General features: G+C 36.0%; 1 long non-coding RNA gene across 1 annotated transcript; it reads right to left on the bottom strand.

Annotated features, from left to right (window-relative positions):
- Window positions 1-300: 300 nt before the first annotated feature.
- On the bottom strand, window positions 301-11302 carry LOC121823749 (uncharacterized). The gene is made up of 3 exons (XR_006065319.2): window positions 11186-11302; window positions 5678-5921; window positions 301-2490 (listed from the first exon to the last, which is right to left on the bottom strand). It is a non-coding gene; the product is annotated as an uncharacterized LOC121823749 (long non-coding RNA).
- Window positions 11303-14875: the final 3573 nt, after the last annotated feature.

Here is a 14875-nt window from a genome sequence, read left to right as displayed (position 1 = left end):
TAAATCTTTTAAAATTTATCTTGCCATTTTTGGCCTTAATATCAAACTTGTCATTTCAGTCATCTACTTTTCTGGTTTGAATGTGTTTTTTCCTATCCTTTCTCCCTGGGGCATGCATGGTCTCACATATACTTTCCTCTACTCATCACTCCCATTTATTATATCCCAGATTGCCACTTTGGGTTTTGATAGGAGACTATTAAATCTGTGTGTTGATTTTTAAAATATTATTTCAGCCATGAAAATTTCCAATTTTATTTTTTTTTGTTTTTGTTTTTTAATTTAATTTTATTTTATTTTACAATACAATTCAGTTCTACATATCAGCCATGGATTCCCTTGTTCTCCCCCTTCCCCTACTCCCCAGCACACCCCCATTCCCACCTCCTCCAGGGCAAAGCCTCCCCCAATGACTGAGATCAACCTGGTAGACTCAGTCCAGGCAGGTCCAGTCCCCTCCTCCCAGGCCAAGCCTAGTGACCCTGCATAAGCCCCAGGTTTCAAACAGCCAACTCATGCAATGAGCACAGGACCCGGTTGGTTCCACTGCCTGGATGCCTCCCAAACAGATCAAGCCAATACACTGTCTCATACATTCAGAGGGCCTGATCCAGTTTGGGGGCCCCTCAGCCTTTGGTTCATAGTTCATGTGTTTCCATTTATTTGGCTATTTGTCCCTGTGCTTCATCCAACCTTGGTCTCAACAATTCTCACTCATATAAACCCTCCTCTTTCTCGCCAATTGGAATCCCAGTGCTTCATAGGGGCCTAGCCGTGAATCTCTGCATCCAGTTCCCTCAAATCATTGGACAGGATTTCTAGCATGACAATTAGGGTTTTTGGCCATCCCATCACCAGAGTAGGTCAGTTCGGGCTGTCTCTCAACCATTGCCAGCAGTCTATTGTGGGGGTATCTTTGTGGATTTCTGTGGGCCTCTCTAGCACTTTGCTTCTTCCTATTCTCATGTGGTCTTCATTTACCATGGTCTCCTATTCCTTGTTCTCCCTCTCTGTTCTTGATCCAGCTGGGATCTCGTGCTCCCCCAAGCTCTCTTTTCCTCGACCCTCACCCTTCATTACCCCCACTCATGTCCAGGCTGTTCATGTAGATCTCATCCATTTCTCCGTCATTGGGTGATCCCCATGTCTTTCTTGAGGTCCTGTTTTCCAGGTAGCCTCCCTGGTTATGTGAGTAGCAGTCCAGTCATCCTTGTTCCACATCTAGTATCCTCCTATGAGTGAGTACATACCATGTTTGTCTTTCTGAGTCTGGGTTACCTCACTCAGGATGATTTTTTCTAGATCTATCCATTTGCCAATTTTCTAAAATAAATATGTAATTTCTAAAATATTAAAAGTAAAGTCTGAATTTGACCATCTCATTTTTTATTCCAGAACATCTTTTAATCTGTTTCATTGTTTGAAATTGTTTTTGTTTTCAGCCATATGTTGCTTTCAACTGTCTTGAATCATCATTTTTTGAATGAATACTAAATATTACGTAAGAAATTTTGACAGAAATAATTTGAGGTATAAGATGTTATGGATAACCTTTGAGTGATTTAGTTTTACTTCATTCTACTTTCTGCATCCATAAAGCTGAAGTCATTTAATCCAACTTCAGGAACTAAGATTACCGGAGGTTCCTTTTCAATGTGATTTTCCAGAGTTCTTCCTGTGACTTATGGGTAAGTCTCAGATGCTGTGTAGTACATATAGTAAAACTGTAGCTCAGATTCTCTTCATGCTTGCTTGCCTCCAATAGTTGACTTTTAAAAGGAAAGCCAAATAAAATCAAATATCAGTGAATTTCGCTGCCTCTTGGGTCTGATCAGGTGTCTGCCTATCATCACTTAAGATGTCTCATATAGTCTTCTTATATAAGCCAAGTCAAACTTCTGCAAATTATAGAGTGCACTTGCTCAAAGTCTGCATATTGTCTTTGATTAAGCAATGGATTCTTAGTTGGGTAAATTGAGATTAAAAATTAATACTTTTGCATAAATGTGGATAGAATATTTGTTATTTCATTTAGTAACTGTGTATAGTTGGTTACTATTTTATCTTTAAAACACCGTTTTTCTCACTTGTTTATAAGGAGTTTATTCTTTGAACATTTCATGCATGTATACAATGCATCTTTATCATGTCTACCCTTATTCCTTCCTCAATACCCATGAGCTTCCTCCAATACATTACCCTCTCAATTTCATATTTATATTTAATGTGTAACATTAAATTTTCTCTCTGCTTTAGTTGATTTTCTCCAGTCTCTTTTGATAATACATATCAATCAGCACTCAGAACAATTCTGTCAAAACATGGGCCATAATATAATTTTTCAAAACATGGCATTCCAATGTTTTATACTACTCAGAGCAAAAGTCAACACCCTTTATCATTGTTTACCTGTATAGTATTTCCCAATGTTGATCGTCTCCTGTTTAAGTTCTGCTTGTTCTGATCATCAGACATTCTGCTGTGCCCTCGCTGGAATATGATAATTAGTGAATGGGATTAATGAGAATTGGATAAAATGAAACACATAGGTCTGTAATAATTTCTAGCATGTAATTGTCAATTGTATGGTTGTAGTTCTTGTCCGCCTTTTCTTTTATATATAAAAGAAGCATATTTGGGTAATGGGAGGCCATGATTGTTTTAACTGACAAATTGCATTTATATACATTTATGGAGTAGAGCATGATGGCTTATTATATTTACACACTGTATGAGGATCAAATCAGTGTAATTAGCATTCTTATCTCTTCAACTATTTATCATTTCTATCATTAGGGAAATCCAAATTTCTCCCTTGTAGATATGTATAAAATGCCCTGGAAATTTTGTAGACAATACTCATCTGATCTATGGGATCGCCTTCAAGCAGGTGAGCTAGGGAATCACCTTCAAGCAGATGAGCTAGTGAATATCCCAACTGCTTCCTCCTGTTGGGCAGTGTTTTGGTACCTGACTTCTGACCCCTCTCTAGCTCAACCCTCCATGGTTCTTGGATCTTGGGACTTGTACTGTATGACCTTCCTCAAAAAAACCGACATCCTGAGTGTCTACAAGTGAGAAACATTTTATTTAAAGAATATATGTTTTGAACCGCTTTGAACCTTTGAAATCGCTTTTCTAAGTGCCTCATCTTTGAGTGGCTGCATAATATTGATCAACATTCTAAAATTACTGACTTTTATGGTACTGCCATTTTCCCTAAGCTAGCATCCAATAAGGAAACTCCATCATGACTTCTGCAATAAATATTAAACCTGTTAGGCTCTACTGTGCATCTGTTTAATGCACCTATTAAAAACTACCACAGAGATTTTTGACATCAGAGTTGATGATTTCTGACTCTCATCTTTCATTTGTTCAGTAAATAAAGCACTCTGTTCATTGATTTGTCCTCACACTGAGCCAGTTACCTAACCACGTTCTTATCCTTACAAAGAAAGATACTTTCTAAAGGTGACCACGGATGCTCATATGCTTATCTCAGCAATGTGAAAAATTGCTATTCTAGGAGCCTTTAGCTATCTGTAGTGGCTTCCCAAATTATACTGGTAACCATTTATACAATCATTTGGTAATGAGTTATACAAGCCAAACTATTCAAAGTTTTCGCTAAATTTATCCTGACACTTGGACATTAATCTATCTGTACCAAAAAGCTGTCTAAAATCATTTTTTTTGACTAGAAAGATCCTCACACATACATCAAAATAATTATTTTATTTATTCCATTAACACAATTTTTTAGTTTTCCACTGTTTGCAGCACTTGAAAAGCATACTACCAAAACACTTTTTGAGAAAAGATAAAATATGCCTGAAAACCACAAAGGAAAATGTTAATGCATTTCTTACTGCAATTTTCAACAGAAATGCTATCACTGTGCATCACATGTGAAACTGTCACATTCCAATGATAACCTTAGCCAAGAAATAGCACACAACAAGGGATCTACAAATTGATACAAAACCAGACACAGATATTTCCCTTTAATCAACCTATGCTTGTTTTCTTAGCTGTGTTTATTTTGGTAACATAGACACAATCCATCAGAATTTATTTCTCTTGAAACTTTAGGTAATTTCTCATATTTTCCAAGTTCTGAATCTCTCCAGCCATCCCTTGAAAATAAAGTGACATGTATCTGGTTATATAAACTGTCTTTGTTCTTTGGAATAAAAATGGCTGTATTATTGAGGGCATATAAAAGTTAAACATTCTACTTTTACTTCTTTTTCAATTTAAGTAAACCATAGAAGGAGATATGGGATCTATATTATATGTGCTTAAATATACTGTCCATTTATTTAAAAAAAATCTTTGTAAGAAGGCATTCAATGCAACAGATTAAAGGGCGAATCATACTATTGGGTGCTTTAATTCTGCCATTTAATGGGACAATGACTACTATTACTTTTCCTCCTTCCTTTACTTTTAATATTACATCCATTGCTAGTATAATCATAGCATGCACTAGGCAAAGTTTTTAATTCTGTACACATGACTGAAGTTGCCATTTCTTGTGTTATGTGTCACCAATAAGAGTTTTTCATAATAATTGCTCTATTTCAGAAAAATAGCACATGTCATGGTATGTGGGTAGACATGAGTTCCTACAATCAACTTATGAAAAGATCTCAAAATATATTTATAAAGTAGAATTATTTTAAAATATTCCTTTTTAGAAATCTCATGGTGAAGCAAGGAGATATTTAAAAATCAAAATACTAATAATATTTGTAAACAATATAAGAGTTAGGTACTTAAATATAGAGGAAATAATTTATGAAATACAGCAGAGATTGTTTTCTGTTTCATTCCTATTTATCCCTGGAGAAAATGGCAACAGTCTCCCTTTACTTTCATTGATAATCTTGCATTCTCACCAGCAGTGGAGGAGAGTTCCCCTAGCTCCACATCCTCTCCAACATAAGGTGTATTCAGTGTTTTTGATCTTAGTCATTCTGACAGGCATAAGGTGGTATCTCAGAGTTGTTTTGATTTGCATTTCCCTGATGATTAGGGATGTTGAACAATTCCTTAAATGTCTTTCAGCCATTTGAGTTTCCTCTATTGAGAATTCTCTGTTTAGTTCTATAGCCCATTTCTTAATTGGACTGTTGGGCATTTTGATGTCTAATTTCTTGAGTTCCTTATATATTCTGGATATCAGTTCTCTGTCAGATGTGGGGTTGATGAAGACCTTTCTTTATTATTTCTTGAATCACATGAATCTTAGAGTTGCCTATTATAACTATAATTATATTTCAAAAATGATGACTAATTTTATGCCTCATCTAATGTTACTTAGGTAGTAAGTAGATCAATGAGAACATATGCTTGAAGCTGGCTGTCATGGAATCACACTTACAATCTGAGCACTTGGGGTATAGAAACAAGACTTTTAGATAACTCTCTACTACTTAGTGAGCTGGAAGCCATCCTGGGATACTTGAGACTCTGTCTCAAAACATCAGTAACAAAAAGGAACAGTATATACTTTTGAGGTGTAAACCTATTTCTGAGGAGATGTGAAGAAATGTGTATTAACTCCCATTAGGGAGCAGATACACCAAAGGAAGCATACCACCAAAGTCCACCTTGGTTACCAGTGAGTGTATTGAGGTTGTTCACAGGAGTACAGGTGAAAATTACTTACAGGAGCAGATGTCACTCAAAGACAGATGCATCACCAAAAGTCTACTCCAGGATGGGTGACAGCTCACAAAAACTGGAAACCTGGAGATTGCTGATGTAATCGCCAGTAGCTGTAAAGCTGGGAGAATGTTTCTTCCAGGCAGCTCAGTGAGCCTGAGGTTCCTAAAGGCAGATCAACTGCCTACTGCCTCTTTCAGGAGCTTAGTTGTTTTGATAGTACCCTTCAGCAGTTCTGTTTATACAATCTTGCGGAAAAAAAAAAACAGTCCTTAATTACCTGGTTCATTTCAGGAAGAAAAAGAACTTCTTGCAACTTAGAGGTCTTATCAAACCTCTCTTTAGCACTTTGTGAGACTTAAGGAGATTTCTTGAAATATGGAATATTTTAACTCAGTTAAATTGTTATATGTGAACATAAAGTATATATTAAGATTAAGATCCTTAAACATTAATATGATACCATTATATCATTAAGGTCATTAATTTTATCTATAGGGACTTATAAAATTCTCAGGAGTAAGTTCTTAAATTCTGAAGAACCAGATTAACTAACTGCTTGTCTAGAGACGTGTACTTACACCAACAACCAAAAATTATTGTACTCTATGGTACCTACTAAATTATGAGTGAGAGGGAAAGATGAGTCATTGTGAAGACCCTGGTTTTAGAACCAGGCTGTGTGACTGAATGCCATCGCTACAGTTTCCTCATCCAGAATGGAAGCAATAACACCAAGTGACCATGATACATTGTAAATGTAAAGATAGTGGTAAAGTTTATCACACTTCTAAATGGATATCAGTGCATGAACTTAATTAGCACTATTCATTACCTAAAGAATAATATTTAATATGCAAATTGTTTATAAAGATATGATTTGTTAAATGGATATATTATACAAGTCTCATATAATGTCCCCAAAACTTATTTATTTGCTTATTACAAAAGATTCTTAGGGTTGTAGTTACTAAGTTGCATTACTTACTTAATATGAGAACCTGAAAATGTTCCATTTGGTTACAGCATCAAAAATTGCTGTGTTTCCAATGAGTATCTTTGCCATTAAACAATAAGATTTTAATTATATTCTCTTAATTGAAAAACAAACAATTATGTAAATTACTAGTTAAAATATAATGTTTGTTGAACTTATAGAGTAGTGGAAAAGATACCAAAAAACTCAAAATCTCCTAAACATTTTCATGGGGAGACATATGAAATTTACTCAGGTATTTTGAATTGTTTTATTGTGAAATACACACTGTTGACTATAGAGACACAAATCTCAAAACCCATTATTTTAACTTAGGTGAAATTTTATACTCTTTGTTGCTTTCTAAGATTTACTGTCTCTGTCTCTCTGTCTCTCTCTGTCTCTGTCTCTCTCTCTCTGTCTCTCTCTCTCTCTCTCTCTGTGTGTGTGTATGTGTGTGTGTGTCTGTGTCTGTGTGTCTGTGTCTGTGTCTGTGTCTGTGTTGGTGCACATACATGGGAGTACCTAAAGGGGCCCTTCAAATGCATCCCATCCTCTGGAACTCTAGTCCCAGGTGGTTTGAGCTGCACACCATGTTTACTGGAAACAAACTATGGACCCCTGAAGGACAAGTGAGAACTCTTACAGCTAATCCATCTGTCCTGCCTCACTCTAGACTCTTGGTTAATCATTCTCCATTCCTTACCTATTTCATTCCCCATGACATCTCTGAGAGCCACCACTCTATCTTTTATGAGGAAGGCCTGTTTTTAAATAACACAGCTATTGACAACCATGTAATAATAAAACATTCCTTATATGTTTTTATTTCAAGGAAACTCATATACAAATGTTTTAACTCATCTCTCAAAGGTGATTTTTTTTTCAAAATTAATATTGAACTGATGGCAATGTTAAAGTTTTATACTTTTATCTCTTGATTAAACTTTTATTTATTTGAAATCGTATTACGTTGTTATTTCCAGGTTTCACAGGGATAAAAATCTTTTGGCATCCAAAAGACTTTAATGAGTAGCCTACAAGTTGCTTCCTGGAAACATTTGGAAAAGCCTCTATCTGTGTTTCAATATATTAAAACTTGTCATCAGCCATCAGAAGGTGTATCTTCTTCTCTTAACAATATGTTGATTAAAACAAGACCTGCACAATGGCAATGCCAGCTGTCAGTCCAATGTGGGTGGAGAGAAATCTCACGTGGCCCCACCTACAGATGAGGATGGCTGACAGAAGGAAAAAGTCTGTCTTCACTAGGCCTGAGCCCCAGATAGGCTATTGCGTCCCAAATCCCTTATGTTAAGTGTTAGCATTCAGGCCTACCCTGTGGGGACCTGCCCAGTGTCCTGACAACATCATCTTATGAAAAATCCTCTTTAAGAGAAAACCCTCCCTTTTCTCTCTCTTGTCATGAGGGGGCCTGCACCACTACTCTCTCTTTTTCTCTCTCTCTCTTTCCCTCTCTCTTTTTTTCTTTTTCCATCTCTTCCTTTCTTCCTTCCCCCTTTAATAAATAAAACTTTTCATGTGAGTGCTATCACATGGTATGAGTGACTTTCCGCTGTGCCCCGGGGCTCCAACCCACCAAGGTCCATATATGTATATACAGTGTGTGTGTGTGTGTGTGTGTGTGTGTGTGTGTGTGTGTGTGTGTAAATAATTAATGAAGTGGAGAAATATTGGGATTTGAGTTGAGAAGGAAAAGTATGAGATGGAGATGATGTAAAAACTGTATTAGTGCATGACATTCTCAAAGAACCAAGATACATGTTTAAAAAAAAATCATCTTTAGTAGAGTGTAGCATTATTACAATAAATACAAAAATTAGTCATCATGCATCTAAAATAGCCCAATAGTTTTCTCTTCGTCATTTAATGGATATGATTTAGAAAATTACATTGTCTACAAATTGGTTCTGAGTTTTCATTCCCCATATACTTTTCATCTTTATTTAGCTTTTTACATTTTAGTTGATTGAAAGATATTCAAGAAGAATGCAGAGACTTGAGTGGACCAGCCTGGCTTTTCACTTTGAAGAAAGAGTGGCATCTTAGGGTTTCTACTGCAATGAAGAGACACCATGATCAAAGCAACTGTTACAGAAGAAAGCATTCCATTGCGGGGGGGGGGGGTGTGCTTACAGTTTCAGTGGTTTAGTCCATTATCATCATTGTGGGTATGCAGGCAAGCATGGTTCTGGACAAGTACCTGAGAGCTCTACATATTATTCTGCTGGAATTGGTGACATGGAGGAGCAACGCACTTGGTCTTGCTTGGGCTTTCAAAACCTCAAAGCCTATGTCCAGTGTACACTTTCTCCAGCCAGCCTACACCTACTTCAACAAGGCCATACCTCCTAATCCTTCCCAGCAACCCACCTGCTGGAAATCAAGCATTCAAATATATGAGCCTATGTGGGACATTCATATTCAAATCACCACAAGTGGTATGGTGAGTCTTTCTCTATTAACTATGCTAATGGAATATTTCAAAATTAATCACTTTCAGCAGGAAAACTTTTGAATATATTTTCTATGTGCTTTTTCATTCAAGCATATGTTATTTTTTTCAGTTAGCCTATGAATGCAGTGACTTATATTAGTTTAGGAATGTTATAATTAGCTTAAGATGCTGGCATAATATACCTTCAATTTGTTATGGGATTCATTATGCTAGCTTTATTTCAAAGAACATTTATACATGGGTCTAGACTAGATATTTTTCAGCGTTCTTATTGTTTTTTGGGGGGGAGAAGGGGATTTTTTCATCATTTATACATCACAGTAATATTTGACTCATAATAAATTATAAGTATTTGTATGCTTTCTAGAATATTTTATATAAAAATAATATTATCTTATTTAGCTATTTTAGATAGTTATCCATAAAATTATCTGAATATAAGGTTCTTTTATGGAAGTTTTTTATCCATTAAGCCTCTTTATTAAACTAAAATTGCATCACAGAAAGGAAAAGAATATTGAACATATATTTAAATCGCAAACATGGAAATCATTAATCCAGTCACAAAGTATAAAGGGAATGAAGGTACTTCATGCTAAAGGAATCTTATGGATTGAGTTTATGTTTGAAATTGAGCTAAGCACATACAACACTAAGTCAGTGTGCAAATTAACATCTGTGCAGCTCAACAAAATTTGATTCAGCAGATCCTTCATTGGTGATGGACACCTTTAAGGGGACATTATCTTTAGATGCAGAAGCACTATTATTCACATTTTGTGATATGAATGGTGTCTATGTAGCACTGTGGGTGACCTTATTATGGATCATCTGTGCTACTCCAACACCACATGCCTATTTAATTTTTGTCTCATTTTACTGCAGTTAATGGTTTTACAATTTCTTGTATTTATTAGACAATCAGCTTTTAAAAGAATTGTTAGAACAATTTTTATTTCTCTAGAGGGAGAAGGTGAAAGCAATCCTAGGAATCTCCACCATTCACTAACATATGAGACAAATGTTCTAGATAGAAAATGAAGCAAGTGCTTCAGTTGGAATGTGAGAACTTCAAAGTCTGAGTTAAAACTTCAGTGAGTAAGAAGAACAGAGTTCATGGAAAAGTGGGGCTGCATACTAGGGAATTTTTGTCATTTTTTCCCCTCAGTTGTGAAATTTAAAATATGCAAAACTTATGCCAGGTGGTGGTGGTGGTGGTGGTGGTGGTGGCGCACGCCTTTAATCCCAGTACTCAGGAGGCAGAGGCAGGCAGATCTCTGTGAGTTTGAGGCCAGCCTGGTCTACAGAGAGAGTTCTAGGAAAGGCATAAAACTACACAGAGAAACTCTCTCTCAAAAAACATAAATAAATAAATAAATAAATAAATAAATAAATAAATAAATAAATAAATATAAGACATGAAAAACTTTCAGTTCACTGTACCCCACATGCCTGTGTTCTGCAGTGTTTGTAGTGCATATTTTCCTAAAGTTAGACAATGACCTAAATCATTTATGAGAGAACAACTATTATGTATAATGATGGCACTGATGAGTTTTGCAGAACATAGTTTCTTTTTCTCTAATATAAAACAATCAATTACAGAATTGTTTAGTGTTTTGTCCTTCAGAATTCACTAGGCCAACAAACATATTTGTCTACTGTTTGATTTTAAAGCTGAAGTGAGTAGGGACAGAGAGTGGTTTACAAACCTTGAAAATTTACTAGTAATTTCATTCAAAAGCAACATTATCATCATTGAGTAGTGATAAGTCCCCTATTACTGTAGTTAACAGTCTTAAAATACTCTCATGATCTTATTTGACTGGTACTTTCTTTAACTCAAGTTAATCTTATTTACACCCAATTGTGTCATTTTAAAATAAATTGCCCTCTAATCCCTATTTGTATACTGGTAAACCTGAATTATACTACCTAGAAGCTCTAAAAGTATAGAAAGCATGATTAACAGGCACTGTAAAACACTTTTTTTTTTTTACCAAAGAGGACAGAGTAATCCAATTAGTACATCTAAGGAATTGGAGCTGATTATTTACCTTCATTGTGCACTTCTATTTCTAAGGTTGGTCTTAAGACTGATCATTGGAGTTACATTGTGAACCCACTTGGAGGAAGAAGAGAATGGATATGCACAAATATCCTCTGATATCCCCATGTGCACTGCGGCATGTGTTCCCCTGTAATAATAATAAAAATCACAAACACAATTGTGATGTAACAAACTCTAAATCTGAAAATGGAGTAGGATGAGCTGGGCGGTGGTGGCGCACACCTTCAATCTCAGCACTCGGGAGGCAGAGCCAGGCAGATCTCTGTGAGTTCAAGTACAACCTGGAATACAGAGCCAGTTCCAGGAAAGGCACAAAGCTACACAGAGAAACCTTGTCTCAAAAAAAAAATAAATAAAAAAGTAAAAGGAAAAAAAAGAAAAAGAAAATTGAGTAGGATTTCATGCCCCAAAGATTTTCCAAGAAACTACTTGAAAATTGTTTTGACAATTTTATCTTCTATTTTTTGGATTGGTAGGGGTCAAGCCTAGAGCTTAGTCCATGCTAGGCCATCTCTCTGCCACTGAGCTACAGCCCGAGCTCTCTTTACAACTTTTAGAACTGTAAAAACAATGAAGACTAAAAAGTAGGCAGAATTAGAGGGAGAAGTAAATTTATTGATGAGAAGTTTTGGGTAAGATACTTTTCAATCAGTGGGAATCATTGGAAGGTAGGCTATGCTGTTTTTTTCCCTTGAAAGCTGGACTTGATTTTAGAAGAAGCTGCTTTTTAATTCAAGAAACTATGCAGAAGAAGATGGCTGCCAACTATGAGTAGTCATTGAAAGTAGAGATTGGTCCAAAGAATATGGACATTGAATATGGACAATAGAATGTAAACATTTTTCACATGAAGAGATCTGAACAGCAGTGTTATTGTTATCAGTCATGAAATTGCTTCAGTGTTTGTCTGAAGCTAAGTAGCAAAAGCTACAGTGTGTGAGCTGTACCAAAAGAAGAGGCTTTATTAGGATCGATGTGCATATTGGGTACTCATTAGAAGAAGGTTTATATATGGTACAAACTTCTAAACAGATTCACCCACTTTGGGGGGTGGTGAGGAAGCAGTGTGTGATACTCATCAAAAGTGATGGAAATGAGAAAGGATCCCCGTGTAAAGGAACTGAGTGATTCAAGGTTCCTGATGGCTGGGATAAGTAGCATCCAGCTTGACTGAGAAACTGTCAAAGAAAAGGGTTTAGAAGGAAACAGTTAAAGTCACCATAAAAGAATACCTCACATTCCCAAAGGGTGTAAAACCCCTCACTGAATTTATACCTTACCCCTTCCATCCCATTCAGGAGCCTGCAGTGGCTAATGCGATTAGAGAATGCGATAGAGGGGAAGAGAAATGCATGATGAGGAGTCACGAGAAGTGTTCACCCATGAAAGCTCAAATGGACAGCAAGTCTGAGATGGTAAAGAGAAACTGTAGTGTTAAATAGCAAATTTGGTCTCTAATAGTAAGATTGTATTCATACTCAACACTCAAAATTCCAATTTATTTCTGGCATCACACTTGTAATTCTCAAAAAAAAATCATTGTGCTGTTTTGAATCCTCAAGGAAGCAGATGTCAAATGGAATTAAATAGGCATGATAGTAATGGTGTCGATTGCTAGTTTAAAGAGAAAGACGTAGAGAATACAGGTAAACTGAAAGTGGAGAATGAGTTTTGGTGACCATCTTCCTAAGATGAGAAATATGGAGAGCAGAGAAGCCAAAGGCAAAAGTATATAAGAAGCTGTTTTCCAGCAGATAATTGTCTGTGAGTCAGAGTTTTAAACTTTTTGTAAGTGACCTTTTCAAGTACTCTCTCTGTACTCATCTGCTGACTATGAGCAGTCATCAGATGTATGGAGGTTCCAAAGGTGCCATGTGTACGGACAACAGAAACAAATGTAAGCACCTGTCACACTAAGATCTAAGTGACACTGTTCTGACTATCACAGCAATAAACGCAGGGCACAGGAAATGACTCACACTTGACAGATGTCTAAAGCATGGTAGGTGTTGAACAAGATGTTTTTATTACATCAAGAACTACGTTTCATTCTATCTATGAAATGGATAACTTCTGTATTCCTGTGGTCCTTATTTCATGGAACACTTCAAGGAAATGACTCAAGACCTTGTCTCTGTAATGACATGAGCTATTACTTCCCACGTGTTCTTCATCTCCTCTACTTAGGCATTAAATCAAGTTCTTTGGTTAGATTTGTGAGATAAGGTTGTACCATGTGTGATCCTGAGTCATTATATCCTCTGTACTGCTTCTACCTTTGATATCAGGAATGAGATATTTGGATTACATATTGTGCTTTTGGCTCTCTGTCTCCTTGGTCACAGGGTAATATTTACACCTTTCAAAGAGAAAGACATTTTATTGAGGTGACTGATTTTAAAAGGTGCTGCAATGGCAGTCCCCAGTCCTCTGGATTGGCAATTTTGGTTTTAAAGGTGGCCCCCAGTTTTATCATCAAACTCTTTGTTGGGCACAACACAGATATTTTCTCATGAGGAAAACAAAACAATTTTCCCACTTTCTATTCCATGATCATAAAATTATAGACATCTGGATCATGGGTGATACTTTAAATCTCTATTTCCTTCTCTGTTTCCCTTTGAATTAACATCCGTTTCTGTCTTTCAACCATGCATCCTGCATTTCAATTAAGTTTCTATAAGTGAATGCTCAATCTGTAATAACCTACACGGCTTTGGAATTTTAACTCAGTCTTTTCCATATTAGAGAATATCTTTAATAACAGATTTAGTTTTCTCTAGCTTGTACTAATGTTCTTTGATGAAAACATTTCAATTAAAGGAAAAGGCACCACAGATTTTTAACTTGATTTTTAACAATTCATAACAATGTTTCCCAAGGTACAGGTTTTAAAAGAGAGGTGTGTCCATCATGCACATGGAAAGAATAAAATGATCCTCAATTAACATGATTTGATTGTATTCCTATACACTAACAATATTCTAACTAAACTTCACACAAAAGGCCTAGATATAAGTACTTGGATGGCAAAAATAAAAAAGCAAACTTTGCCCCCCCCCCAAAAAAAAACACTTGCCTTTTCCCCTTATATTTATATTACATTAGCAAAAGAAGAGGTATAAAGAAAATAATAATCAGTATACTTAGGGTATTGGGAAACATATTAATTTTGTTGAGTATATAGGTGAAATTTTAAATATAAGAAATGCACTTACATAGATAGTGCTTAATTGTGGGAGTAGGTTATGCTATAATAAATACATGAAACCTACTTATTTTTACTTTATTAGTTCTTGGAGAATTTTATAATGTGTTTTAATTGTATCTCCTCCTCTCCCCAAAATTCTCCCTTAGACAACTTGTCTTCCCAGCCACATCATATACCCAAAAAGTCCCCAATATTTGCAGCTTATATAGGTATGGATGTATGGCCTTCATGAAAGCATGATCAACTTACCATGGCTACACTCTTAAAGAAAACTGAATCTCCTTCTTCCAGCAGATATCAGTTGCCAATAGCTTGTCAAATAGAGTTGGGGTTTCTTTCCATGCTGAGATTTTTCAGCTGGTTTCTACACACATGTCTTGTACATATTGTCATATCCATGTGAGATCATATATGCAAGTGCTTTCTACTATAATAGGCTTGCATGTGACTTTTTCAAAATGTCTT

Source organism: Peromyscus maniculatus, chromosome 18, assembly GCF_049852395.1.
Source record: "Peromyscus maniculatus bairdii isolate BWxNUB_F1_BW_parent chromosome 18, HU_Pman_BW_mat_3.1, whole genome shotgun sequence".
Lineage (NCBI taxonomy): Eukaryota > Metazoa > Chordata > Mammalia > Rodentia > Cricetidae > Peromyscus > Peromyscus maniculatus.
This window is presented reverse-complemented; position numbering and strand designations above follow the sequence as displayed.